Source organism: Canis lupus, chromosome 9, assembly GCF_048164855.1.
Source record: "Canis lupus baileyi chromosome 9, mCanLup2.hap1, whole genome shotgun sequence".
NCBI lineage: Eukaryota > Metazoa > Chordata > Mammalia > Carnivora > Canidae > Canis > Canis lupus.
Genome location: NC_132846.1, coordinates 43,511,810 through 43,537,639, shown reverse-complemented (window position 1 = coordinate 43,537,639; position 25,830 = coordinate 43,511,810). Strand labels below are relative to the sequence as shown.

Sequence of the window (25,830 nt, the reverse complement as noted above, 5' to 3'; positions counted from 1 at the left end):
GTTCTAAGAGGGAAAGGAGTGTATATGAAATATCAGAACCTTAACAAATGAGCCTTCATGTGAAATTTCAGACTATCTATGAAACCTTTGGGTAGGTGGAGGGGCCTTTCAATCATAGCAATAGTAAGTAAAGACCTAGTATATCTATCAGATCTTGATCTGGCTATTTATTAAGGCCATTTCCATTCAATACTGAAAAGGGAGTGGAATTTGAGCAGGTAGATAGGGTCACAGAACTTTACTTCATCCATCCAGCAAATCTATCAATCAAGTCCTACCTCTCTTCCAACCACTGAGTCAGACATGGAAGTACAAAGATGAACAAGATACAATCCCTCAAGTAGTCAAGTAGGAAGAGAAGGGTAAAGTAAGTGCTATAGGTTTCACAGGAACTATATAAGAAGCATATACAGGGTATAATGGGATACCAGGAGGGAGTAACCAATTCCATTTGAGTCACAAGCAAGTCACAAGCAACATCATGTTTGAATTGGGATTTAGAAATAAATAAATGTTTTCCAGTCAATGGAGTGGTTGGAGAGAGTGTAGAGTGTTCACAGGGATGTCTAGGAATCCATAAACTTTCAGTGTGACTGGAACATAGATCACAAGAGATTCAAAGTCAGAAATAAGGTAAAGATCCCTAAGACCTCAATAATCAATATAAGGAGCTTAAATCTTGTCCGGTAGGACACAAGAGGCCATTACAAGTTTTTTTGGTAAGAAAGTAACACTTTATAATTTGCATTTGGGTAAGGTTAATCTGGAAATAGTATGAGAGTAGACTGCAATTAGAGAATGTTCAGTTGCAGGAAGGCAGTTGCAGCCATCCAGCAACAGAGAGCATGAATTCAGTTAAGCTAGTAATAGGGGGAGAGAGAAAAGGGGCATAAAATCCTGATAGTCAAATCCATAGAATTTGAGGGAAAGGAGTAAGACTTTTCTAGCTTGAGAGATGGGTGATTCCATTCACAGAGAGATGAAATTTGGGAATATTATATTAACTTAATTTTTATACATATCGAGCTAGAAATTATCATAGGCCATCCAAGTAGAGAGGTGGTCTACTTACTGGAAATTTATGGGTCTAGAATTTTTTCTTATTCAGGACAAAGATCTAGGGTAGAAATATAGATTTGAGAATCATTTAATAGATTGGGGCTAACTGGAATTATGAATTCAGCAACATTTTCCTAAATACTTTCTTTGCTGCTACTTAGCCGATGTCGACAGATAAGTAGTCTCAGATCATTTAAAATCAAGGACACCTTGAAGATGTGACTTGGTTTATAGCTTAAAAAACAGTATTTAATTGAAGTGTTGGTACAAATAACAAAATATCTCCTTCTGAAAGTCATGCCATGGATTTTACTATACTCTGGATCCAATTTTGAAAAAAATTAAATATGGTAAATAATTATTACATGCAAGACTAGTAAATATAACACAGAAAAGGTTTACTTCAAAGGCTTAATCTTCTGAACTGTATAAATATTTTTTTACCCATTGGTTATAGCACCTTTTATCCTCTTAGACTATAAGAACTTTATACTTTCTCTTCTTAGTTTTAACAACATGTTTGTCAAGTAGGCAAATGGATTAAGACTTGTATCTTCATGGCATAGCTTGAGAACCTAAAATATTAGGAGTACAAATAATGTGCCTCAGGTTTCCCAGTAGGTCATTAAAGTGAAGCTGGAAACTGAATACAGACTACCAAACTCCTGGTTTTCACTCTACACCGTCACCATCATCAATCACCTCTACAATGGTAGTAAGTACCTGGTTTTATATTCATGGTCCCATATCAGGCCACCCTCATATATAATAAGATGCTAATGCAGAGATCATTGGAGGGGTGGGGGAAGAGGTGTGAGTAGGGAATTTCTATAAGGCCTTTCAGGTTATAAGGCCTTTCATGTACCATGTTTACCAAATAAAGTAGATTATTATGAAAAACTAAACAAAATTTTAGAAAGTACTTGCAAGCTCAAGTATAAAGCCAATGTAAAAGATAATCTATCTTGGTAAAGAGAGTTGTCTTGATCATTACCAAAAAAAAAAAGTTTAATGAGGTAGACAAGATGATACTGAGAACTGGCTTGAGACTTGGAGCCCTATACCACCAGATCACCAGTTCAAATCTAGTGGAGGCTTGGTGTAAATGGAAGTTATTTTGATATCATAGTGTTTTGTTGGCTAGTGTGAAATAACTGATCAGTTCCCTGCCACTTCTCACAAGTCAAGAATCTACACCACAAAATAAATAGTACTTCTGATCCTAAAGGACTCTCTGCCCAAGAGAAAAAATCTGTATGAATAGAGCCTGAATTTTCATCTACCTACCCTTCTCTCTGCCATAAAATCTGACCACTTTCTCACTGCTCCATCCAAATCAATAACCTCTAGATGGTTGTTATCTCCTTCTGGCAAAGCTTGCATGCCACTCTGCAATCTTACTTTCCTTCTGAGATGAACCGCAGAAGTTTCCAGGTTTAAATTCAAGTTAACTGGTGCAAAGTTCCCAATGTGTTATTAATGGGACAAAAGAAATTTCATTTTAGAGTGATTTTCAAATCTCCCTACAGGACATCTGAAAGTACTTAAGAAATACACTGTACTCCTAGTGGTTGAAAGGGGGGTGGGGGTGGGGAACAACCCTGTCTTGCTCCATAAAGGTTATTGAAAATACCATGCGATTAATGCTATTTATATGGCGTTGAGCTAAACTCGAAAGGTAACACTTAACCACTCTGTTTACCAAGTTAATCTACCAGATTTGTTTACTTTGTCTGATTTACGAAGACAAATACGTTGAGTGTCTGAAATGTTTTATCTGGCCCTGGGAAAGGAAAACTAAAGGAGTGTTGTGCTTTTATTAATAGATAAGTGCAAACAGGCCCTATCCTATCAAATGAACAGCTAGGACCTTTGGCCACTGTTTACTGAAAATAAAATTAGCCTTGGCTGGCAGGTACTTATCAGATCTGAGAATAATTAACTACTCACATCTGGTACATGTTACTGAAAATGCTAGTGGGAGCCATTAACTTTGGTAAGGGTTATTTTTCCTGAACAGCTAACATCCCCCTAACATTCCATCAGAATGTACTCTTTCTTCCCAAACACACTCATGGCAGCACCAAAAGCAATTCCACAAGCTGTTTCCCCACTTCAACCCAACAAAAAAAAAAAACAGTTCTAGAAATCAAAAAAAAAAAAAAAAAAAAAAATTACTGAGATGTGGCTGGTTCCCACCACACTCCAAAATGCTCCCCAGTGGCAGCACCTGCTTCAGCAAGCACTGGAAGCTTTGCAAACAAACAAGGGTAATTTTAAGTTAATCAATAATAACATCTTTCCCTTTAAGTTTGTTTTTTTTCCTCAAAGAACTTCAGGGAACAACATCAACACAGAATAAAATGAGTACAGTTTTCACAATTCCAAAGGAGAGCCTAGAACCAACATCCTCCATTACCAGTCAGCTGAAAAGTTGGTAATCAAATTCAGGTACATTGTGCTTAAGTTCATTTCTTTTTTGTTCTAACAATTTCTTTACTAGGTAATAGTTTTCATGATTTTATTAAAGGAAAGGAAATGCTCCAAGGCATTTATATAAATAAGCAATGCAAAATAAATCATTTTATATTTATGTCATGGGCGCTAAGAGACAGGAAACTCAAGGGCTCTGCAATTAGCTTGCTGTGAAATTCTAAACAGGTCAAATGACTTGTTTAGTCAAGTGATTTCTCATCTGTCTGCTCTATAAAACTGGGAATACTAACTTACATAACAAAGCTGTGGGGAGGAGTAAACTTCCGACAGTACCAGGAAAATGATCATAAACAGAAAGATAAAAATCTCCAAATCTCAAAGAACATTTCTTCTCAAGAAAATAGTAGGCCTATATAATAACAAATTATAACATTTTACCCAACACCATTTATCAGGACAAATTGCAGACAAATATTATTGCCTATTGTAATGTGACAAAATAATTTGGATCTTAATGATTAAGACCTTGGGTAGTTTGAAGATCAGAAGCTGCCTTATTTCCAAGGCAAATGCAAACTGTATTCTATCAACAATGAACGGATGGCCTACCTATACTAACACTTACCTTACTAAAATATGCTTGGGAGTAGACATCAGATACCTTAGTAGATGAGGTCGTGAACTAAGAAACAGAGAAATCTCAGGATGTGGAACCAGTAAATAAAGTTTGGGAAGCAGAAGGAAGCAGTACTCACTTGGAGTACTAAGTGAGAAAAAAAACATAATACAAGGGAGGGAAGAGAGGCCCCAAGAGAGGGCAGAAACACAGAAGAAATAGAAAACCAATGAGTATTTCCTGGTTTAGGCAGTATGGTCAGGTGGAGGAGTGAAGCCAAGCCCATGGGGATGACAGGCCTGAGCTGGAGGAATCTCAAATGATCAAGAGAGATGGGGGTGGGGTGGGGAGAAGGGAGTTCCCTGTGAGATATCAAAACAAATAGGAATTATTTGGTTGAAATCAGAGAAAATGTTGATCTGGGTTAGGTGTCATGAGGTTGAAAAGAACCAGAGAGAGGAATGGATTCCATGTAAGCAGTCATGAGGCATCTGGAACATAATACTGAAGAATTATTTGTGTAAAACCGGCAAAATTAGAATCTGCTAAGCCCCAAATCTTCCAACTCCAATAATAAATTTGATTTGCTGGATTATGAGAGATTTCTTATTTGACTGCAATCTGTAGTATCCCCCTAATCATTTGATTATTCTACTGGAATACTACTTCCAGTTAACTATAGAAACACAGCTTTCCCAGATGATTCAGATTTGCATAATTTAGAACTCACAGTCTCAAGGAAATGGACAGTTCAATCTGTTTTAATGTCATTAAACAAGAAGGCTGATTTTTCTGAAGTGTCAAACCCCAAAACTAGCAGCTATAACACATTAAGTGTACTCTTCTGCCTTATTTTTCATAAAGCACTTGCTCATAGAAAGAAATTAAATCTTTTATTAAATTAAATCTCTTAATATCATCAGAATTTTTAAAAATGCTTTGGCTGAGAGTTTAAAAAATATCTCCACTGGTATAGAATCTTCTATTTGAAATGTTTAAAAGGCTTCCAAGATAAACTTATATATTTGTTTTAAAAGCATTCAGTATTTGATTTAAAATATTCCCAGATCTACATTTTAAGGAAAATTTATATGGTTTTGGAATGAAAAAATTATGCCTGGGAAGTTAGCTAAAGGCTGCATAAAACAATTTTTTTTTTAAAGGAACATATGTGCTATTTCAATTGACCCATTAAATAAGAGAATGTGCTATTCTAAAATTGGCTGCTTTGGCAATAAGATTTCCCTTAATTGAGACGTTACTTAATTGTACCTAGATATTTGAATTATTTCAGTCTTGCTATTTATTACATCTTTCTTTCAAAACTTCTGTTAATATCAATAGCCTAGAAATGGAACCTGTAAAGCAGGGTGTCTCAATTTCAACTCTGTTGACATTTTGGGCTGGGTAACTTGTGGGGCCAGGATGGTCTCTACTCAGGATGCCTCCAACCACCCTGCACTCTCCTGACAGTCAAAAATGTCTCCAGACTTTGTCAAATTTCCTCTGGAGGCAAAATCACCCTGCTGGAAAAGTATTATACAGAAATGATAACCATCACAATTTCATGGAGAAACTTCAGGAGAAGGAGTGTGGTATTAAAGGGAGATAACAAGGTGTGGAAAAAAGAGGATAAAAATTAGAGTTAGACAAATTTGAGTCAAAATTCAGGCTTAATCACTCATTAGTTGTGTAGCCTTGCAAAAATTAACTATGCCTCGACTTTCTCATTAATGAAATGAGAATGATATCTTAATAGACATTTGTCTTTGCCATCTAGCAATCCCTTTTGGAGGGGAAGCAGTTAAGAAGTTCTCCTTCCTTTAGGGAAAGGGCTTTCCCACCCTTAGTCTAGCCACTGCTCTGGGACTGAGCATTGAACCACTCTTAGCCAGTGAAATAACTACATCTCCCAGGCCTTAATTAATGGTGCAGGGATGGGCATATGACCCATAGTGGGCAGATTATATCCAATTCTGAGGCCTTCGCTGGAGTAATGAGGAAAAACTTATTCCCTTTCTAAAGTTACTAAACTAGTAGAGTATGAGTCTGAGGCTTCTGTGTGGGAAAAGCCAACTCTGCAGAAAACATTCAAAAGATACAGAGACCAAGCCCTAACCAAATGTGTTCATATGCAAAGTCAGATCTACTCATTAGATTTTCAGTTGTTAGCTAACAAATTTCCTTTTATTTTTAACTTAAGTCAATGGGAGTTCTCTTTTATCATCTGGAACCAAAAGAGTCCTATCTAATAAGTTACCTATCTTAAACAGCTGTTGACAGGGCCAAGTAAAATAATGAACACAACAGGCCTATAAAGAGCTTCCTTGGGATCCCTGGGTGGCGCAGAGGTTTAGCGCCTGCCTTTGGCCCAGGGCGTGATCCTGGAGACCCGGGATCAAATCCCACGTCGGGCTCCCGGTGCATGGAGCCTGCTTCTCCCTCTTCCTGTGTCTGCCTCTCTCTCTCTGTGACTATCATAAATTAAAAAAAAAAAAAAAAAAAAAAAAAGGGATCCCTGGGTGGCACAGCGGTTTGGCGCCTGCCTTTGGCCCAGGGCGTGATCCTGGAGACCCGGGATCGAATCCCACGTCGGGCTCCTGGTGCATGGAGCCTGCTTCTCCCTCTGCCTGTGTCTCTGCCTCATTCTCTCTCTCTCTAAGACTATCACAAATAAATAAAAAAATTAAAAAAAAATAAAAAAAAAAGAGCTTCCTTTCCTGATTCTTATAGAAATCAAAACAAACAATTACACAAGAGCTCAAAACACAATGCAGTGAAGTATCAGAAAATAAAACCCAGGACTCAGCTTTGAACTCTTTTCAATAATCTGGTAGACATTCTTTTTTTTTTTTTAACTTTATTTATTTATTCATGAGAAACATACAGAGAGAGAGAGAGAGAGAGGCAGAGACACAGGCTCCTTGCAGGGAGCCCAATGTGGGGGACCTGATCCCAGGTCTCCAGGATCACACCCTGGGCTGAAGGCGGCGCTAAACCACTGAGCCACTGGGGCTGCCCTCTGGTAGACATTCTGAGGGAGCTTAAATTCACAGAGCGAAAAATTACTGTTTTGAGTAACGTACAACCAAGTCAATGAATAGGACATGCAAATTCCAGTTTTTCTTTGTTACCATCATTTTTAGGGGGCTAACAGAAAGGGCTTGCTTTGAGTATAAAGGTTCCATAGCTTTTTTTTTTTTTTTTCTGCCAGAAGACTGAATGAAAGGATTTACAGAGTTAGGGGGTTAAATAAAAATAGCAGCCAGGGGTAGGACAAAGAAAGGGAGGCACTAATCTCAGATGCAAAATCTTAGAGGCTGCCAAACCTCAGTAATCAAGATAAAATAGTATTTCAATGCAATTTTTTTATAAATCAAAATTAGTGCCAAAAATCCATAATGAAGAAAATAGCAGAATTTTAAACAAAGACAGATCAGTATCACTGAATTTTCATTTTGCCTCAGGCTTCAATATGGCTCAGCATGGCAATGCAAAATAGAGTAAAATGTCTTTCTTTTTCTTTTTTTAAAGATTTTATTTATTTCTTTATGAGAGATGCACAGAGAGAGGCAGAGACATAAACAGAGGGAGAAGCAGGCTCCGTGCAGGGAGCCATATTCAGAACTCGATCCCAGGACCCCTGGATCATGACCTGAGCCAAAGGCAGATGCTCAACCACTGACCCACCCAGATGTCCCTAAAATTTCTAAGCTCTAAGCAGCAGAGACATTTCTAGTGTTCACAAATAACATCAAGGACCTAAAAGCACATGAGAAACAACCTAAGAACTCTGAATTGAAAGCTAAGGGGCTCAAGTTCAAGTTCTAGTTTTGCCAATACTAAGGTATGTGTATGTAACTGTGCAAATTATTTGGCCTTTTCTAATCTTTAGTTCTTTCAAACATAAACTAAAAGGACTATACCAGGTGATTATGAAGATCATTCTTAACTCTAAAGTTCTATGATTACATTCTAAATTTGATTTCCTTTGATGTCTAGAAATAAATGATATCAAATATGTTATACTTCCAGTTCAGCATTTGTGTTATCTAGGAGCTTATGAAATGACAAGCTTTAACCATTCAAGTCTTACTAGTGAAAGTAACCCAGGTTGAGGGTGACTTTATTTGTTTGTTCAATATGAGTGCTTTCGCATGTTTCAAATGCTATTTGATTATAAGATCCTATAATAGGCAGGTCCGCAGCTTTCTGTCATGAGTATAGTGTAGCATGGTTGATCTGGGTTTCTAAAAGCTGAAATAATTTACAGGCCACCTACTGACAAGTCCATTGTAGCATAAAGTAACCAAGTTAATAAGTGACTATTCATAATTCTCAATAATTTCCAGAAATATGAAAATGAACATCTAAACTCAATAATGACAAAGAGAAGATGACAAATGTCTAGAACAGGCATAAGAAAAAAAAGTAATTTCTTAATTCTTTTAAAATATCATGTTAAGTTACAAGTTCTAAAAGTAGCAAGTAGTTTAGAAAGCACTGGAAAAAATATAAATATTGAATATGAAAAACTAAAGTAATGCTCATAGGCTCATGATTAGGTCGTCGTCTTCTTCTTCTTCTTCTTCTTCTTCTTCTTCTTCTTCTTCTTCTTCTTCTTCTTCTTCTTTTTTGCAGAACTCTAAGAAATAAAGCATTCTCCATGTCTGAAAGATAAAGGACTCAACAGCTTTATCTCTGCCTCTGCCTCGTGATCCCACCGTCCTGTCTCTGCCTCTTTCTCTCTCATGAGTAAATAAATAAAATCTTAAAAAAAAATAAAGGCCTTGATAAATAAAAACAGGTGCTTTTAAAAAACTTTTTATTATGTAAGATTTCAAACATATGCAAGGGATACAGGATAATATAATGATCCCCCATATACTCATTAACTGCTTCAATAATTATCAACTCATGACTAGTCTTACTGCATCCATAGTCCCACTAATTTCCCCCTATTCTCATAAAGGGCTTTTCAGTTTAAGCCCCAAAATAAACAAATCTTTTGGGGCTTCAATTTCCTTGTTTGTAAAACACAGACAACTATAACTAACCTCCTCACCTACGAATAAATTCATGAAAAATGGCCAAACCTTTCAATCCTCTTCTAATGCTTATGTGGTATTTGAACATAAGAAACAACAAGAGAGCAAATGGAATCAACTTGTGTTTTAAAAAGTCTTTTAAGCAGTTCAATGCGCTTTAGAGGATTTATCTTTCATTCTCCCAGCACCTTTATGTGGTAAATGGAAGTATTATTATTCACCTTTAGCACACACACAAATTAAAGAAAAAGGAAATGATTCAAGCCAGATCAAATGAAAAATCAATAGTAGGGGAAAAAATAAGTCCACATTTTCTGATTCCCTGTGCTCTGTCATTACAAAATGCCACTTCTATCAACATATGTGGGTGAAAATGATTGTTTTCCCTAAATAAAATGGACGTACACTCTATTAAGCAGTTTATACTTTCAAAAAAGCAGTACTATATAATATGTAGGCCTTCAAATATATTGACTTTTTTTTTTTAAGATTTATTTATGATAGAGAGAGAGAGAGAGAGAGAGAGGCAGAGGCACAGGCAGAGGGAGAAGCAGGCTCCACGCAGGGAGCCCGATGCGGGACCCGATCCCAGGACTCCAGGATCGCGCCCCGAGCCAAAGGCAGGCGCGAAACCGCCGAGCCACCCAGGGATCCCCATATTAACTGACTTTAAAGCTCACCTTGTAGATACACACAAGAGCACAATCTTAATTTAGTTGGTTCAGCCTACATAAAAAAAGACAGTGATAAGTAAAGGAAGGAAATTAAATACACCTGTGGTTCACTGGAATTGAACAATTATAGATTGCCATTTCATAGGTTTGAAATTTAAACTATTTACTTGGCAGATACAAAAATTACTTCAGTATTACACTGGAGAGTTACACCGTTTGGGCCCAGTCCATAATGCCACAGGCATGGATGATGCAATTTCTAACTCAGTTGCAGAATATTTTTATAGCACTTACCAAGTCATTATAACTTCATATATTTAAGACACTTTCCTTCCGACTCATACAATGGTTCCTGTTCATTGCATTTAGTCAAGGCAAGTTGGGATAGTGTGGGAGGGAAGGAAAAAAAAGGCCATGGAAAGAGTGTGGTGAGAACAGTCTGCATGAACTAGGCTTCCCTCAATGCTGCCTATTATTCATTTCATGGGATACATCAGTGCAAAGGCTCTTTCTCTTTCTATGGTCTCAAAAATAGTAAGCTGTGACCCAAGTGATGTCTTCTAGGATCATCATAGCAGAGATGACAATTACCTAAACATTCAAATAAATGGTTTAAAACCTTATATAAGGGGATTCTTCTCCAATTAGTTTTCTCCAATTTTGAAAATAATATTAGAGGCTATGACCTCTCTGCCACCTGGCTCCCTAAGGCTTTTTGACAAGCCAAATAGAAACCAACCAACAACCAGCCAACAGGTTTATTTTTTTTTTAAAGATTTATTTAAAGGTAAAGCAATAAATAAATTTTATTTATTTATGATAGACAGAGAGAGGGAGGCAGAGACACAGGAGGAGGGAGAAGCAGGCTCCATGCCGGGAGCCTGACATGGGACTCGATCCTGGGACTCCAGGATTGAGCCCTGGGCCAAAGGCAGGCGCTAAACCGCTGAGCCACCCAGGGATTCCCTGTTTTGAAATTCTTAAGACTGCATAATTCCTTAACATTTATTATATTACTCTATTTAATGTCCTCATTTTTCATAATGCCATCCCTTTCATATAACATGCTTTAAAACGTTAATCACCTATTAATTAGCTTATAGAAAAAATTTAAAGCAGAGAAAAAAAAAGAAGCATTCATATTAAATGAGCTTTTATTCACACCCTTTTATAGGTATAGGTTAAAAAAATAATAAGATTTTCTAGTTCTTCTCTCAATCCCACCTAATCATGTGGATCATTTTCTGAGATTCAGAAATGTTATTATAAAATAATAACATATACATGTCTGGCCTAGCACTTGGTACATAATAGAAGCTAGATAAATATTTGGGTACCTAACACTTCTCCCCAAATTCCCATCCTCCTAACACTACCACCTCCACCTACCACAAGTCCTTTATAAACTGCAATACCTTCTTTCAGTCAGAGATGCTATGGAGCCAGGCTGAGGACTCAATTCTGAACAAGAGTTTATACTTTATGTAAAAGAGTTCAAAAATTCATCAGGAAAAAGAAAAAAAAAAGTATCAGTTTCTGTTTTCAAGCTGTCAAAAACAGTCTTGGGTGAATTACTAATAAAAGGAAATTTGTTAATAAATGTAAATCATCATAATTCATTATAGCTGAAATATATTTTATATTTTCCCAAATACTTCCTGAATAAATGTCACTTGGTATGCAATGACCTTATTATGGTGCAATTAAATATGAATAAACATAGAACATATAATAGTAATTTTAAAAATACCTAAGCTGAGACAGAACAAACTAAGCCTGAGACAGAACAAGATATGCTGTTGCAAGTTAAAAAATGCCAAGAGAAATCATTTTTCTAAAATGCTTTCTTATTTAAAAGAGGGATCAACCTAAAAGCTGATAATTAGATAAAGGGGAGACCAGTCTTCCCTTACAAAAAGGCACAAAAAAAACTAAGAATAGCAATGTAACAGAAAAAATATTCTAGAATTTTAAAACTTGAAATACAAAAGCCTTTCTCTGTGGAGATAAACTCCTTCCATTCTCCAAGGGCTCTGTCAACATCACCAACCTCAAATACTTGGCTCACAAAAAAATGTGATGACGCAGGAAATTGTCTGGAAACAAACAAATAAACAAAAAAGCATTCTCTCTCCCTGGAACCAGAGCTGCCCCGACAGAGCAGGCAAGCAGCCAGCATGTCAGGGCTTCATTTTAAAGTCTGTTTTAATTGTTCCATTCCAATTCAATAGTCCAAGCCCCTCTTCCAAGAAGTACGGGGGGGGGGGGGGGGGGAGAGATCTTTACAAGATATTATCTATCTCTTACTTCACTAGCCCCTATTGAAGAAACTCTAAGTGCTAATTAGTCACATAACTGGGCAGATGAACTTCAAGTCTTTGTGTCTTTCTCGTCAAACTTAGAAGGGTCTCTATCTGCTCCAAAGACCTAGTCAATCTGAAACTCACACTTGCAAATTGTACCCTAGATTCACAGTTGTATTCTAATCACTGCTGTTTATCCATGACCTTTTCTACTTTTCAAACTACCTATAAAAGGAGAAAGAAGTTGCAGCAACTACCTTACCACATTATAGTTGGATTTTTGCAAACATTTATTGACTTGGCTGACTTTATACGAGCTGTAAGAACTGGAAAGAGATAATCTACAATTCTTTAGCTTTGGGATATTTTTTTCTGCCACTTTTCTTGCCAAAGATTACTGTGGCTTCCCAGTGACACACACACACACACACACACACACACGAAAAAAAAATCTCACAGCTATTTACTGATAGAAAGAAATTAAAATACTACTGTACTATGATACCAATTTGGTTCCCTTTGCATCATTTCCTTTTTACAGAATGGATTCTATGAAACTTAGACTTTCAGTGGCTTCTGTATATCTTTTCCCCCAAAATTCAATAACCTACCCATTGATGTGGTCAATAATGTATACAAGGAATTTCATTAGGCAGATTATTTGTGAAGGATTTATTTGAGTAGAAGGAAGAATAGGTAAGAGTAATTCTGAGATAAACTCTCTCTCTCTTTCCCAGCTCTCAATCTATGATGAAGCATCATGGGTATTTCACTTAGAGACTCCCTGTTTTACTACTGGTCATTTCTAAAACCACCTTTGAAAATTTAAAAGAAGCTCTTTTGCTTCTGACCAAGATGGAGTAAGAGTAATCAGATTTACGTTATCACCTAAAATAACCAAAGGCTTTTTATTTTTTTTTTAATTTTTATTTATTTATGATAGTCACAGAGAGAGAGAGAGAGAGAGGCAGAGACACAGGCAGAGGCAGAAGCAGGCTCCATGCAGGGAGCCCAACGTGGGACTCGATCCCGGGTCTCCAGGATCGCGCCCTGGGTCAAAGGCAGGTGCTAAACCGCTGCGCCACCCAGGGATCCCCACCAAAGGCTTTTTAAAAGACAACATATGAAACAAACTTTTTTCAAGACACTAAACATCAAGCACTAAAGGACGGTGATCCCTTAGAGATGGAAAACAAACAAGGAGAGCTCTATGACTGCCCCAGCTTACTGCCTTGAAAGAATTTCCAGGCCATGGTTTTGGGGAGAAGGAACCCAGGTAGAGTCCAGACTCCCCGAATTGAGAAATTGGAGCCAAAGATCTGGAAAGAACAAGGTACTAGGGTTCATAAAAGAGATCTATAGAGAGTCCTCCTCAAATATTTAGCAGACTGCTAATTAGTGTAGACATGTTAAAAAATTACTTAAGGTTAGAGAGAGAGAATGATTTGAAAGGAGTACAGAAAAGAGTACCTGCACTGAAAGCGGGCTATTACCATGAACCAGATTAGAAAATTTTATAATTCATGGAGCAGTGGAAAGAGTATTCAGAAGGGTCTTGCCTTAATAGTGGAGAATAGTTAACTTTAAACTAAATGGTTCTGGTCTTGCCAAGACAAATCCTAAAAGCAAATCCAAAATATCCAAAGGATCAAACTGTTTCCAAATGATTTAATTGCAACTCAAAACAAAGCTTATTTTGTAGGAAGACAAAAATATACAGCACCCAAGAAGATAAAATTCACAATGTCTAGCACCAGTTAAAGATAACCAGACATGTAAAGAAGCAGGAAAGTAAGACCCATAATTAAAAGACAAGTCCATAGAAATGACTCAGACTGACATAGGTGCTAGAATGAGCAAAGACATTAAAATAACCAATATAGCTATATTTCATATGTTTTAAAAGTTTAGAGACCAAGAAAACACAATCAAACTTCTAGAGATAAAAAATACAATGTATGAAATAAAAAATACACTGGATAGGATTAATGGTAGATTATACATTGAAGAACTAGAAGACACAACGATAGAAACTAATAACAATGGAAATAGACAATAACAATTAGTGAATTTGAAGGAATAACAATAGAAATTATCCAAAATGAAACACACAGAGAAAAAATTTAACAAAAATGAACAGAGCATCAATGAACTATAAGACAACTTCAAGTGGTATAGTAACAGAAGTCTCCAAGGAAAAGGAGGTAAAGAAAGAAGAAAAAAATATTGAAAAAAAAATAATGGCCAGGATTTTTCCAAATTTGATAAAAAACTAAATCCACATGTCAAAAAACTTCAATAAACCCTAAGCATTAAAAAGAAAAGAAAAAAGTTACACATGGAGGTACTTGAGAAACTGCTCAAAAACCAATGAAAAGAGAACAACCTAAAAGGAACATGAAAAAAAAAAAAAAAAGACCTGTTATATACAGAGAAACAAAGATAAAGATCAGTGAAGTTTCTAGTTGGAAACAATGAGACTGAAATTTAGTGGAGCAACAACTGTAAAAAACTGAAAGAAAAAACTGTCAACCTAGAATTCTATTTCCAGCAAAACTATCTTCCAAAAAACCAAAGGTAAAATAAAGATCTCTTCAGACATGCAAAAGCTGAAATAATTCATCACCAACTGACCTGACCCACAATAAATGATAAAAATAAGTCCTTCAGGTGAAAAGAAAATTATACCAGATGGAAATTGGGATCTACTCAAAGGAATAAAGAACAATGGAAATGATAGTTACTGGTAAATATATAGATATTTTTCTTATTTTTTAATATATTTTAAAGATAATTGCTTAAACAAAATTGTGTTGTAGGATTTATAATTCATGTGTATCTTCTATGTAAGTAAAATGTATGACAACTACTGCAAGACCACTGTAAGTTTCTTATACTATATGTAAATGTAAAGTGGCATAATATCACAAAGATAGACTGTGGTAAGTTAAAGATGTATACTATAAATCCTAAAGAAACCACAACAATAACTGAACAAAGAATTATAGAAAAAAAAAAAGAATTATAGCTAATGAGGTTAACAAAAGAGGTAAAATGAAATTGTGAAAAATATAGTTAATCCAAAAGAAGACAGGATAAAGGTTAATGTACAAAAGTCAATTTTTTTTACATACCCATGATGAACAATTAGAACTTGAAATTTAAAACACAATATTTTACACTAGCACTTAAAACACACAAACAGAGAAACACTTAGGTAAAAAGCTGAACAAAATATGTACAAGATCTATACGAGGAGACTATAAAACTGATGAAAAAAATCAGAAGACATCTAAATAAATGGAGAGATATTCCATGTTCATGGGTAGGTAGGAAGACTCACTATTGTCAAGATGTTGGTTCTTCACAACTCAATCTATAGATCCAATGCAATTCTTTTTTTTTTTTTTTTTTTTTAAAGATTTTATTTATTTCTTCATGAGAAAGAGAGAGAGAGAGGCAGAGACACAGGCAGAGGGAGAAGCAGGCTCCATGCAGGGAGACATAAGACTCAATCCTGGGTCTCCAGGATCACGCCCTGGCCTGAAGCCAGTGCTAAACCGCTGAGTCACCTGGGCTGCCCCCAATGCAATCCTAATCAAAATCGCAACAAGTTACTTTATGAATATGGACAAACTGATTCTGAAGTTTATATCAAAAGGCAAAAGACCCACAATAGCCAACACAATATTGAATAAGAAAAACAAAGTTGGAAGACTGAAACTATTGAGACTTCAAAACAGTATAAAGCTACAGTAATCTGACAGTGTGGTATCAGTGACAAAATAGATAACTTGATCAACAGAATGGACTAGAGGGCCCAGAAATAGCCTCGCATAAATATAGTTAACTGAATTTTGACAAAGGAGCAAAGGCAATTCCATACAGAAGAGTCTTCTCAACAAACGGTGCTGGAACAACTAGACATTCACATGAAAAAAAATGAATCTAGACACTGACTTTATACTCTTCAAAGTATTAACTTAAAGTGAATGATAGAACTAAATATAAAAACACAAAACCAGGGAAACCTAGGTGTCTCAGTCTATTAAGCGGCTGACATGATTTCGGCTCAGGGTCCTGGGATAGAGCCCCACACTGGGCTCCACACTCAGTGGGGAGTCTGCTTGAGGATTCTCTTTCTTCCTTTCCTTCTGCCCTTATCCCTGTTCAGACTTGCTCTCTTGTGCTCTCTCTCTCTCTTTCTCAAATAAATAAATAAATCTTTAAACACACACACACACACACAAAAAAAAAACTATAAAACTTCTAGAATATAAAAAAAAAAAAAAAAAAAAAACTTCTAGAATATAACATAGGAGAAGATCTAAGTGACTTTGGGCCTGGCAATTAGTTTTTGATATAAAACCAAAAGCACTATCAGTGAAAGAAAACATTGTTAAACTTGGAATTCATTAAAGTTAAAAACTTCAGGTTTGCAAAAGATACTTATTAAAAGAATGAAAAGACATGCCACAGACTGGGAGAGAATATTTGTAAAACACATATTTGATAAAGGACTTGTATCCAAAATAGTCAAGGAACTCTTAAAATTCAACAATAAGAAAACAATCAATCATTTAAAAACAGGGGAAAAATCTGAAGAGACACTTCACCAAAACAGATATACAGATGACAAATAAATATATGAAAAGATGTTTTATCTTCATCTCATTAGGGAATTACAAATTAAGACAATGAGATACCACTATACACCTACAGCTGAAATTCAAAGCACTTGAAATCATCGAATACTGGTGAAGCAACAAGAACTCTAGTTCATTGCTGGTGGGCATGCAAAATGGGACAGTCACTTTTGAAGATATTTTGGCAGTTTTTTACAAAGCTAAACCACACTATCCTAAGTTCCAGCCATTCTACTCCCAGGTAGTTACTCATAAGAAAAGAAAGCATACCTATATTCAATGATTTGTAGTCAAACATTCATAGTAGCTTTATTTGATATAGCCATAAACTGGAAAGAACCCAAAATGTCTATCAATAGGTGAACAGATAAGCAAATTGTGTTATATGCATACAATGGAATACTATTTAACAATAAAGAGGGATGAAGTATTGATACATGAAACACCATGGATGAATCTCAAAGTAATTAAGCTGGGTGAAAAAGTCAGACCAAAGAGTTTACACTATATGATTTCATTTATATAAGATTCTAGAAAATGCAAACAAATCTTTAGTGACAAAACAGATCAGTGGTTTGCATGAGTAGGTTAAGGTGAAGAGGGATGGGAGAGATGGATTCACAACAACCATATGGAAACTTTTGGGGATGACGGATATATTTATTTCCTGATTGTGGTGATGACTTCCTGGGTGTACACATATGTTAAAACTTTTCAAATTACGCTACATATGTGCTGTTTATTGGATGTCAATTATGACTCAATAAAGCTGTTAAAAAATTTTATAAATCTCCCAATTTTGCTCCCATGTTTGACTCTTTAGCCATAGTTCCTTCCTGCTACATTAAGTCTCTCACCATGACAGTCAGTTGTTTAAAATATAAAGAACTACTTCTTCATTCTCATTAAACAGAAAATATTTAATAAACACCTAATGTATGTAAATCATTAGACTGAGCACTTGAAAGGGATACAATTGGAGGATATATGTCAGATAGATGTCAGACTACAAGGAATAAGTACTACTAAGGATGATAAAGTGTAGTGGCAGGTGTAGTTTACTTCACTAGAGTATAAAATGGCTCAGAGAATGATTAAACAGGAAGGCGAATTTTAGGTCATGGAGAGCCCTTGCCAGACAGCTTTAAAAAATGGCAAGGTTAACATGTCAGAACACAAAAGATACCAAACACAAGTTCTTAAAGTAAAATCCTTTTCTAATCTTCTTATTTATTAAATGGTAGTTTATTAAACCTCTATGGGAGAACATGAGATTGGGGCAGACACATTATTTTGAAGACATATTTACTCATAATATTTTTTCTATATGAAAACTACAGGAATACATAGTCCCAGTATCATCTAACTGAACTATGTCTCCTGAATTTATAGACTTCAGTTGATTGTTCTAAAATTTATCAACTTTTGCACTGTCCCCTCAAGGGCCAAGAATCTTTGGCTGTTATGCCTCAAGTGGAATAAGACTCCTGGAGAAATTCTTTTGCTACCACAACTATTTCAGTGCGGTTAAGTGGTGAGCCCCAATGCTTGCCAAATTCCTCTGGTTTGATCCCATCTGGATGAACTCAAAATACAGCAAAATAGCACCTTCTACTTCCTGGCCATACTTGATTGTCCAATATCCTTCCAAAATCATGCACACTTTTTATCTGTTAGAAACTACTGGCCCAAGGCTTTTAATCTAAAAAGGACATTAGGTACAAACAGGCATGAGGAACAACCATTTAATTCTTAATCACTGCTATATTCTCTTTCACTTTCATCTTACTCAAAAAGTAATCAAGAAAATTCTAAGAGTGTTTGCACCTTTTACGTCTAATCATAGTTACAGACCAAATTACACGCACTTGAAAGTCCCTTGGCAATCAAGGGTTTCATAAGGAGGACCCCCATCATGTGCAAAGCACAAAGTGTCTCTGGGTAGCTTAATATCTGTCTAAAATCTGAGCCAAATCTCCTTTTCTTGAGCGCCCTCTTAATTAGAGAAGTAAAATTTTTTCTGTATAGTTACTCAAAGTCCTTCTATCCACTTCAATCTTAAGAGAATTCCAGTCAACCAATGACATTTATGCACTCTGAGAGGCCCTCAACTGAAATTTCCCTGAATCACTAATTCTGAAGCTTCCAAACTTTCTTTTGCTGCTTCTGGACTTTGCTAATTCAAACTTAGCTTTTGTTTTCTAACTCATTCCTTCTCTCCATACTACTAGTTTTGGACAAGATAGTTCTGCTTCTTTTTAACAGAACAATCTTGGGTCCCTTTGTGTTGAACATAACTTTTTTTCTTTTTTCTTTCTTTCTTTCTTTTTTTTTTTTTTTTTTTTTTAAGAGGCTCCACACCCAGCATGCAGCTCAACACAGGGCTTGAACTCACAGCCCTGAGATCAAGACCTGAGCTGAGACCAAGAGTCTGACACTTAACTGACTGAGCCACCCAGGTGCCCCCATAAAATAACTTCTACCTGACTGAAGCCATTCACTACACAGTTTAATGAGTTTCAGCATAATACTAAAGATCTCAAGCTTCTCAAAAATATGAATATAACATTCTATGTAGATTATATTTTAGATTTATACCCTAGTGTTTAGCTAAAAAGAAAAGCAGGGGGTAAAACCAAGTACACTCCAGATGTCTTCTTTGGGTGAGTTCAACTTGTACAAAAATTTTTGGACAAGATACATTGCAGCTAAGTACAGATGAAAGCCATAAAGAAAAGGGAAATGCATGAATCATAGTCACGGTATAAATAATTTGCAGGAATTCATTTCCAGACAACTCACTTCATTCATACTTCAATGCTGAGTTTAGAAGAATATTATTGAATAAAAGAGGGTCAGAATAGTCGTCTATAAAATATCTACTTTAAATTATTACTTGTGCATATAACATTTCCCTGTGATCAGGTTTTTGTAACAATAATAATTTACAGAACATATGTATAACAGGCACTTTACAGATTATACAATCCAATATTCACAATAACTGTAACATATTATTGTTGTTATTATTACCACAGTAAGGAGGAAGAAAGAGTTCCCAAAAGTTTTAATTATTTGCCCAATTTACCTGCCAGTGGAGGGTAGAACATGATACTCAAACCCAAATGTGGGTGTGAAAACCCGTGCCCTTTCCAGTAGGATGTATTCACTTGCTGTGAAGTATTTATTACTAGTCCAGTGCTTTGGAAAATTCCTGACATGTGCAGCCTGGGGTAATATAGTAGAAAAACACTTGTGGGCCCAGACTGGAGTGGGTACATGACCTTTTGTAGGGATTCTTTTTGTCTTCTATAAAATGAAGAATATGGATAGTTGACATATAGGGGCCTTTCCAGCCACAGTGCAAAAAATACGGACTGGGAGGAAAGGATGAGTAACAGAGGGTTACTTGGTTATTAGGAACAATATAGCCAAGTAAGTCCAGGACTAAGGAAAACAAGACAGACAGGAATAGAAGAAAAATGTAGTAGTATTATATTCCCAATAGGAATAAAAAGACTTTATTTGGTATGTATAAAGTTAAACAAGATCCTATCACCAAAATATTTCATCAGACTCATCCTTTTGAATTTAATATCAATTAACATTTAAATCATATGAAATACAATATAAAATACAGACATGAGAAATCAGCAACCCACATACAGAAGCAGGTTGAGTTTTGTTTTGTTTTGTTTTGTTTTGTTTTTTCACAAGGTTCTGAAAACTATGTGGGGTTCTGCTCATATAAAAAAAGGTATAAACTGGCACAGTCAGGCATAGGGGAAGAGAGTTGGTGGAGTTTCTAGAAAGAGTGGCAGAGAAGAACAACCCATCGGGTTTAAAAGAGTTCTATTCATGAGTGAAAGAGAAATGTTGTACTGCAAAAGACAATGACTTCATAGGATTTTTGTTTTGTTTTGCTTCTTTTTTTTTTAATTTTTTATTTATTTATTTATGATAGTCACACAGAGAGAGAGAGAGAGAGAGAGAGGCAGAGACACAGGCAGAGGGAGAAGCAGGCCGCATGCACCGGGAGCCCGACGTGGGATTCGATCCCAGGTCTCCAGGATCGCGCCCTGGGCCAAAGGCAGGCGCCAAACCGCTGCGCCACCCAGGGATCCCTGTTTTGCTTCTAACATTCAGGCCAGCAAAGTCAGTCTGTGCACAGTGGAATAATTTAAAACCTTCATAATACATGGCTTCTTCTTGTATCAAGCCAAGATTCTTCAATAAGATTTCCTGATTCTTTCTTAGTTTTCTAAAATGATGAGAACCAAGTACCTCTTTACTCAGCTGCCATCACTAAGAGCCAATATAAGATGTATGCAGACAAGTTCCGTGGGAAAGTAGCATAGGCCAGAGGTGAAAGGACACCAGAGCTAGCTCTCCACCAGCTGGGGCCTGACAGACAAGAATGGCCAAGAGCTCTCTGGGCCTTGAGAGACCTAATGGTTTGGGATATACTAATTTCTAGGCTTGTGAGAGAGTACAGAGGCTCTGGTTATCCATCTTAAGCTCTCTCAATAGATAAATATGTTTTATGTGGAAAAAAGAAAAAAATAAATAAAAGATGATGAGCAGCCTGGCAAAGGAACCTAACACAAACCAAATCTTCCACAGGATATTCGCAGACAAAAAGGCTGAGGAATGTAGAAGGGGGATAAACCTCCCCAAAGAGGAAGGGAGGGGAAAAAAATTAAAGCCATCAGTTCTGACATTTGCCAAAGAAGGAGAATGAAAACACTGTTCAAATTGTCTATAAACCAGGTAAAAGTGACTTGGTTTTGACTGAGTCTACACACCCTACAAACACCCCACCACCACTGCCACCACCCCTATGCCTCCACTGAAGACTGCAGCTGCTTCTCAAAGCCCCGGAGAGCAACGGGCAGAATATAGTGACAGCTGGAAGGAAGGGGATTAGGCGAAGACTTGGCATACACAGAATTATAGCCAAAAGGCACAAATACGAAGAACGAGAGACAATTTTCCTGTGTGGTTTGTGTGTGTGGTATGGGGGGAGCTCAAAAGATGAGCTAGCCAAAGTTCTGGCCTTGATTGCCTGAAGGACTTGGCAGGCTCAGCCTTTCTCATGGCAGGCAGGCCAGGAAATGAAGCTTTCAGCTGTCTGCTTCAATGTTTGCCTCACTGTCACCATTTTCATGTTTGGCCCGTGGCTCGTTTGTATTTTCTTCTTCTTCGGGGATTAGCACGTAAGTGTGGACAAAATCCATTTTGGTTATTCAAGACTGTGTCATTTCCTCCCACACCGTATTTGTCAACTAGGGACTTCAAGAACATGAAATTCTGACAGAGTACAAAACAAACCATAGAATTAGATGATCTGAAAGGGACCTGGGAAGCCGTCTATTCCAGACTCATTTTACAGATGGGAAAACTAATAACAGCTGAGAAAAGTAAGGTGATCTGCTGAAATCACACTGATATTTAGAGAGCAACAAAGTTGGGACAAGCATCCAACTCTCCCATTCCCATCCAGCCAGTTCTCTGTTCACCGAAAGCAGTGTTCCTTTAGGATCCATCTCAGACAACATGCTAATCTCCCCCATACCAATCCCTTCTTTAATGAGGACTTAGTAAGATTATTTTTTTTCCCCTTCCTCTGCCTTCCCTCCTCCCTCCTCTGCTCTCTGGTCAAAAATTCACACTTAGGTTTGGTAAGTAATTATCCAAAATGTTAGGTCTCGGGCAGCCCGGGTGGCTCAGTGGTTTAGCACTGCCTTCAGCTCAGGGCGTGATCCTGGAGACCCAAGATCGAGTCCCGCGTCAGGCTCCCTGCATGGTGCCGGCTTCTCCCTCTGTGTCTCTGCCTCTCTCTCTCTCTCTGTGTCCCTCATGAATAAATAAATAAAATCTTTAAAAAAAAAAAAAACAAAAACAAAATGTTAGGTCTCAAGAAAAATTGGAGATTTATATTACTAATAATACTCTGAGCAGAATGCATGTCACTAAAAATGGGCTTCGTACACTTAGATGTTGACTTCCATGTATCATCTACAATTACCACTATCAGTAGATCGTGAAGATAATGCTGCTACGCGGATAAACCGTGGCCTCAGTGTATTCTGCCATGTTGATGCACAGGAACCAAGTATGGCCCCTAAGGAGCCCTTTGAAGGAACCACAGTCAAGACAGTATAGAACTGTCTCTTTGGAAAGAAAAACACCTGCAAGGTAGCTCAAGTCCAGAGAGATGAGCTAATTTTTTAAGGGAACCACAGTAAACTTGTGTCAAATTCAGCTGCTTTGATACAGTAAGCCACAATAGTTTTAAAAGTCTATCAGAAAATCTGGGAATGGTAACTACTATGCCTTTGAAAAAGAAATAGCTCAGGGGATCCCTGGGTAGCTCAGTGGTTTAGCGCCTGCCTTCCGCCCAGGGCATGATCCTGGAGTCCCAGGATTGAGTTCCACGTCGGGCTCCCTGCATGGAGCCTGCTTCTCCTTCTGCCTGTGTCTCTGCCACCCCCACCCCCGTCTCTCATAAATAAATAAATAAATAAATAAATAAATAAATAAATAAATAAATAAATAAATAAATAAAATCTTTTTAAAAAAATAGTTCAATACACTGATGAATAAGATCTAAAACCTGCATGGCTAGAGAAACAAGATACTGGGTGACTCCTAAAAAAAATGACATCATTGTTGTGTCAAAATAAGATTATTTAATAAAGAGTACTCAAACAATTAAATAGCAAAAGACAAAGACTTAAAACAAAACAAAAAATAGCATCAAGGTAACCAAACATAAGAGAACATCATAACCCTCAGAGCTGTCATAGGAGCTTTGTCTCCCTATATTTATACAGAGCACTAACTGTATGCAAGGCATCTTGCTAAGTGTTGTAGTAGATGTAACAATGAATAAACTAGTCTCTCCCATCAGGAAATTTATCATCTCACTTTACTTGCATGTTCCTTCCAGGGATGAGAAAGGTTCAGGGCAGTAGTTCTCAAATCTTTTGGTATTGGGACCCATTTACACTCTTAAATACCACTAAAGACTTAGTTTTTATTTATAAGGGATATGTTTACCATATTAGAAATGAAAACTGATGAATTTTTAAAGCACTTGTTAACTCATTTAAAAATAACACCCATAACATGTTAACATAAATAACATATTTTTATGAAAAACAATTATTTTCTAAAACAGAATAATTTGGTGAGAAGAATAGTACTGTTTTACATTCTTACAAATCTCTTTAATGTCTTGCTTAGTAGATGACAACTGGATTCTGAAATGTGGTTCTTCATTCAAGGCGTTATAATATCATACTTCACAGGTTCCCTAGAAAACTCCACTGTATACTTCTGAGAAAATGAGAATGAAAAAGGCAAAAAGAATGTCTTAATATTATGATGAAACTACTTTGACCACACAGACCCCTTGAGAGATCTCCTGCGAATCCCAGGGATCTCAGAATTCATTCTAAGAACTACCGGTTAATAGCAAATATTCAAAACTGGGTAAATTGAGAGTGTGAATTCAAGCTTACTTTAGTTGAGGTTTTAACTTAGGAACATCTTAGAGTAATAAAGTCCATTACTTAGCCTACCAATTCTGAGACTAGACTTGTTTTCTTGTAAACGAGACAATCCACATTGCATGATGGGCCTGCCTTCTCTGGCACTGTCAAGATTGCCTCCTCAAAAGGCTTGAGCTGGGTGGGTGTTGGCGCAAAGATGATGGGACCCGGTGCCCCCTTTGCCTAGGTCAATCCTGGTAAAGTCCTATTGTTTCAGAGTAATCATTAGTAGAACCCCTTCACTCTGAAAAATGTTCTAGTTTAGATGATAAATTATATGGTCACCTTGACAATGCCTTGCAAAAGCAGCATTCTGTTTCTTCCCATTGTGTGGACAGGTCTAAAATAAGCCATACTAGGTTTGTTACACAGTAATATTCCACCAGCTTCTACTACTAAAAGAAATCTGATCAAGGCATAAAATTCCTCACAACCTCTTGGTTCTGTGTCTTCTTTCGCTTTCTTAAACTGTTGACAGAAACTATTCTTGATAGTTCTGTATGATAGCATGTGCTGTTAGATTTTTGCTGTGTGCCTCATTCAGAGTTTGAACTACAGGATGTGACTCTTGCCCAATTGTTTCAAATTGGGTGGAATATAACCTACAGATTGAGGGCTACAAATTAACCAGACTGGGTTAACCCTAGGCTAATAAAACCCTAGGCAACACCTAGCACACAGGTTCACCCCATATCCAGAAATTGAGGTAACCCAGTAAGACAAGAGACTTCTTTGAAAAAGTATTAAATCTACCAGGCCTAACTCCATAAGTATGGCAGGGGGGATGAAGAGGACTGGAAAAGAACTGCTGTAAATTTTGATTAGTGAACCTTGAAACTGACACGAATTTGGCTTTGCATCCCCAAGTGGCAGAGAAACCTCGGCGGTCATCCGGTGCTTTTAGAGAGTAGGGTAAAATTATAAGAACATTTTTATGAGTTGTGGCTGGCAAGCCCTGGCCTGTTAAAACTCTTTAAAAACCAATGCCTTGGTGGAGGTAACATTTACTGTTTACTGTAGCTCTGGTTGTTAGGGGTTATTGCTAAGGTCCCCATTTTCCATGACATCAGCAGCATTCCAAGGGAAGTGTGTGTCAGTGACTTTCAGTAATGACTCCTTTTTCCAAATGTTCAAAGCTTCTGCCAAGCTGCCCTACACCTGCACACCAGCTGAGTTTGAGGAAAAGGAAAAGCACAATGGATTAAGTGGGATTTTTGTCTGGGTTCCTTAATGAGACTAAAGGCTTTTCTTTCTTCAGTGTTTGGTTTTGTCTAATAAATTGATGCCAATCCCTTTAGGAGTGACATGACTCATCCTTAACATTTCATAAACCAATTTGACTATCTGTCATGACCTCTTGCTGTCATATTCTGGACTAGCCTTGCGAGAGTTTTCTTCTGCAAGAAAAGTGTAGAGCTTAGCAAGATGATCGGCATGGCATGCCAAACACTGGAAGAGGGTTTTGAAGGAGGCATCTGCTGCTCCCCAAGTT

At 37.0% G+C, this 25,830-nt stretch overlaps 1 protein-coding gene across 13 annotated transcripts in view; it reads right to left on the bottom strand.

Annotated features, from left to right (window-relative positions):
* Window positions 1-25,830, bottom strand: part of RAD51B (RAD51 paralog B) — a 696,371-nt gene that overhangs the window by 403,478 nt on the left and 267,063 nt on the right. The window contains exon 9 of one of the 13 annotated variants that reach the window (XR_012036810.1): window positions 24,007-24,123. The exons of the other annotated variants lie outside the window; for them this stretch is intronic. The gene's annotated coding sequence lies outside the window, so the exon portion shown is untranslated. The remainder of the gene's footprint in view (window positions 1-24,006; window positions 24,124-25,830) is intronic. 13 annotated transcript variants of the gene reach the window in all.